Source organism: Penaeus japonicus, unplaced genomic scaffold (assembly GCF_977035675.1).
Source record: "Penaeus japonicus unplaced genomic scaffold, GWHDUDI00000001_assembly GWHDUDI00000018, whole genome shotgun sequence".
Taxonomy (NCBI): Eukaryota; Metazoa; Arthropoda; class Malacostraca; order Decapoda; family Penaeidae; genus Penaeus; species Penaeus japonicus.
The window spans coordinates 11,316,469-11,321,468 of record NW_028234420.1 but is presented as its reverse complement, the minus strand read 5'-3'; the positions used below and the strand labels follow the sequence as shown (position 1 = coordinate 11,321,468).

At 39.3% G+C, this 5,000-nt stretch overlaps 1 protein-coding gene across 1 annotated transcript in view; it reads left to right on the top strand.

The window, feature by feature from the left end:
* Positions 1-5,000, top strand: part of LOC147469883 (uncharacterized) — a 213,497-nt gene that overhangs the window by 156,456 nt on the left and 52,041 nt on the right. The gene's annotated exons all lie outside the window — the stretch shown is intronic.

The following is a 5,000-nucleotide window of genomic DNA, read 5'->3' as shown; positions in this document are numbered from 1 at the left end:
CTTCTTCCTCCTCTTCCTCCACTTCCTCCTCCGTCTCTTTTCTCATTTCCTCCATTTCTTCTTTTCCACATGCATTTTTGCGTTTATGCTTTCTTGCAAGAACGCATGCATGCACATGAATTGTTTCCATTAACCGGAGTCTGTTTTTGTTAGCAAATTTTGCCTTTTCAGTCTGTGATCATGTTTCTTCCACATATTTTTGCCACACTATTATGGTAAGTTAGTAAGAAGTTACGGGACTCACAAGAGCCTTCTTCATCTGTGAGTTGTTTCTTTAGACCTTTCAAAGGAAACGAGGTGTCCGTCCTCAAAAATGATCAAGGAGTTTCTGCGGACTACAAAGCATTTTCTGAATATATGAAGAAAGGCTAAGAATAAGAAAATAGTCATCATTTGAGGGCCGACAGAGTCTCGAATTCGGAAGAGAGCGCCATGGTGAATGAGACACGGGCGTAGTTAAAGCAAGCATTCAGGGGAGCAAGCGTGGTCATACCTAAGTAGACAAGCACAAAGAGAGGTAAACAAGGAAGAAAGAATGTCAGACGTTTATAGAGGCAAAGGGGGTGGGGAGCACTAAGAGATGCAAGAAGCTTAGTATACAACTTAAGAGAGTCAGAAGGCAAGTACATGGACGCAGTCAGGGAGGTAAACATTGAAGCTGAAACGTTTGTCCGAGGCCGCTGTGCGTAGGGAGACAGTCTTCCAAACCTCAGACTCCTTTTGCGATGCCCGCTTCTCCTCTTTCGGTTCATTTCGGTTTCTCTGGTTTCTGTCTGTTGTGTTTGTTTGTCTCTCTTGCTTTCTCTCTCTCTCTTTCTTTACCTCTCCCTCCCAACCTCCCTTCCTCTCTCTCTCTCTCTCTCTCTCTCTCTCTCTCTCTCTCTCTCTCTCTCTCTCTCTCTCTCTCTCTCTCTCTCTCTCTCTCTCTCTCTCTCTCTCTCTCTCTCTCTCTCTCTCTCTCTCTCTCTCTCTCTCTCTCTCTCTCTCTCTCTCTCTCTCTCTCTTTCTTTCTCTCTCTCTCTCTCTCTCTCTCTCTATCTATCTACCTATCTTTCTATCTATCTATCTATACCCATTCTTCCACACACTATTAATACTCTCTAATATCTATCACCCCCCTCCCAGTCATCCTGCTCGTCACCACTTTCCGGCGAAGATCATCGTCATCTCTATTGCTCGCCGGAAATGCCAAGAGAAACAAGACTCACTGATAACTTGACCTTCTTTCGTGCAATGCGAAGATGTGCCTCGGTGTACGCATGACAGCCATGATAATACGTATTTATTGAAATGGTTCGAATGGGTTTCGTTCGTTTTTTTGTCAAATTCTGACGCGCCAATTAATGGCCGGTGGCTGTAATTCGAGATCGAGGCAATAGGAGTAATTAAATGAAAAAAAATAATGTGCAATACATTATTATCATGATTGCATTTCCGTGATTAATGGTTTTGGTGGTTTGAAGCTTCAGTGAAAGACAAACGATCCATCATGGAAAGATTTTAGCCGGACAAATGAGATTTTTTTTCGTTCATTTTTTTTTTCTTTTTTTTTTATATTAAACTGAACGCCGGTTGTGAAATTATCGGAAGTGGGAAGGGAAAGCTTTGATTAATTGCGAGATTACGATTTTTTCTTTTTTTTCATATTTATTTTTTACCCCGATTTATCTGTATTAACCTCGTTTATTTAAGACTTGTTGACTCGCTTATTTCCCGTAGGATGATTCGAAAAGTTGGCAAGAACCAGCGAACTTCCCATGAATTTCGGCGTCATCTCTTTTTCCAGTTTTAGTGTTTATTGCCTCGTTCAGCTCCCAGGTCGAGGCTTCTTCCGTTGCTTCGTTGTCTGTTTAGAGGATTTCGTAGATAAAGTGTGTTTGTGTGTGTGTGTGTGTGTGTGTGTGTGTGTGTGTGTGTGTGTGTGTGTGTGTGTGTGTGTGTGTGTGTGTGTGTGTGTGTGTGTGTGTGTGTGTGTGTGTGTGCTTGTGCTTGTGTTTGTGTTTGTGTGTGTGTAGATAGATATAAATACATTTATACATCTAAAAGCAATATGAATATGCTTATATATATATTCATATATATGTATACATAATTATATTTTTATATTTTTTCTTATTTATGTATTTATATATTTATATGTTCATATATTCATACATTCATATATTCATATATACATATACATGAGCACACATATATATACATATAGACATACATATGCATATACATATACATATACATATACATATACATATACATATATATGTACATATACATACACATACATACATAACCAAAGAAAGATTGTTAGATAGAGAAATAGATATGTATTATTTTTTTTAAGTGTAGATGAATATGCACGCGTGTATCTGTTTGTGGCGATAAATTTGTAATGATCGTCCCAAGTAAATATGCAGTCAAACAATGTTAATATGTAAGTAGCGTAATTAATGAATATAATTAGTTACATTATTCCTATATCATGCCATAAAAAGCGTCCTCGCCGCCATCAGCTGCTCGTTAGTCAAATTTTGAGCGAGTCTTTTGAGATTCCTTGGCTGGCTGCCCATCCATATTTCACAAGAGCATTTCCTTTGTCGAGATATGCTCTCTCTCTAAAAAGCCTTTTGTCTCATTTTGATGTTGCAAAATCAGTGATAATTCTCTTCCGGAACATGTTGATTAGAACTTCGTTTTCTGTCACAAGTGGTTTCCGTTTTCGTCGCTTTTGTTGCGTGAGGGCGGCCAGTCTGGGTAGAACCGCGGTAGAGAGTGGGAGTGTGTCCGTCCTCACTCGGGGATTTACGCCGTTTTTCTGTGGAATTAATGTGCTTTTGGAGGAAATGAAATGGAAAATTGTTCTACGGCGACGCGAATTTACATCTGCGTGTGTTGTTTTTGGTGATTTTTGTATGTTTAAATTTGACGAGAATAAAAAAGGAAATTGGACCGAGTGGAAATGTTCAGTTGATGGACATACTACTTTAAAAAAAGAAAAGTTTTTTTTTTCTCATAATTACTTTTAGAAAGAAGTTTAGTGTTATCGAACTCAGTGGTAAAGTTTCAAGTTAAATCTTCTAGTCTGTCAAGAGTCTTGAAGAGAAATTGATGAAAAAAGAAAAACAGAAAATCAAAAATCTCAGTGCCTTGTCTAAAGAAAAAGAAGGGAAAATATTTATACTTAAATCTTGCAACTCAAGCACCGCTGGAACGACTTTGTGGACGAACTTGATGGGATTTTTTATATTGCATGCAACTATCTATATCTTTGAATAACGGTGTGTTTATTATGGAGTAGTATGAAATGTAAGAAACAACAATAACGCCAACGACAATAACAAAACCGAAGTATATTACATTTACCGTGCGAACCCTCGACCTCAAAGAATTGCTATGATGGCACGTCTCACCCTTAAAAACTCTGCGGACTTTTTCTTCCACGTTTCAAATACTTGGCAAACGTTCAAAACCGAATTCTTTTTATTTTCTTTCATTTTTTTTACGTTGATGTGTTCGTTATAGCTGTGACGAGGCTGCACAGTTTCCTCACATGATTTTATTTCAGATTTGTCGGTTTATGTTTGAATATTTGTCTTGGTTTATGTTTATTTTCGTGTTACTGAGGCAACCCCCGTGAGGTGCGCGACTGGAAAGTAAATACGCGTAATTACTTACCAATTCAGACACACCTAAAGCGATTGCAATTATATAAATAGTGATTTTTATATCAATAAAATTCTTTTTAATCCACTTATATTAATTCTATCTTGTTATTCTAACAGCGTCTAATCCTATGAACATTAATTAATTAAATCCACACGATCCAGAAAACCTTTTGATACAACATTTTATTATATATCTTTTTACAATCCAGAGCCTTGAATTACTCGCCCTTTCACCCTTGAAACAATTTTGTTCCTTTTTTTCCTCCTTTTTTTTATAGAATTTACGACCCAGAAGTACTCGCCCTTTTGCCAAATTATAAAGAAATACAGAACTAACTCGTGTTTGACAGACGGCGACACGTGGAGGCTCCATATGGTCCCAATTGCCACTTTGTATTCTCGCCATGAGGGAAAATTCTCGTAAATTCGACGTCGCACCACTAAAGTCCGACGGAAAATTCAAAATCCACGTGGGAACTTTGACGTGTGTGTGTGTGTGTGTGTGTGTGTGTGTGTGTGTGTGTGTGTGTGTGTGTGTTTGTTTGTATATGTGTACGAACAATTTCGTGGAGTTCAATATGAGTGGGATTCTGGAGGGAGTGTTTTCTTTGGCAGGCTGTAGTTTCACGTTTTTGTTTATTTTCTCGTTTATGTTTTCTCTAAAACTGTCTGTATATGTAAATATCCCATCATTTTCTACCTAGCCATCCGTCCTGTTTCTCTCTCTCTCTCTCTCTTTCTCTCTCTTTCTTTTTTTCTTCTCTCTCTCTCCCTTCGTTACCTTCCTCCCCGCTCTCGCCCCTCTTATCAATATCCCCTTTCTTTCTTTTTTGTTTTGTTTTTTTTCCCTTCAGATTTTTTTTTCGATTTCCACTTCGATTCCTCCTTTCTCCCTCGTCCTCGTCGTCGTCCTCGTTCCCCTTCCCACCCCTCCCCGCCCCTCCTCTCCCCTCTCTCCCTACCCTCCGCCCCGAACTCATACTCTCTTGGTCCCGCGAATAGTGAATGGCGCGCCAAGAGGTGCCTTTAAATATTCATCCCACTTTTGATTCTATTCCAGGGGAGTTTTTAATCTCGTCTGTTGTTTTGAGTCTCTCCTCCTGACCCCTGCACCCTACCCCTCCCCATGTATACTCCCCCTCCCCTCTCTCAAGTTTTAGCACCTTCCCTCACCCCACCCCACCCCACCCCACATCACCCCACCCCCACCCCGTTGCTGAAATAAGAGCGCTAAAAAAGGGTGATTTTTTTATCGTCATTATGATTATGGCTATGCATTACTATTGATGGCGACTCGTGAAGGATGAAATAATATTGCTGATCATGATTATTCCTTTA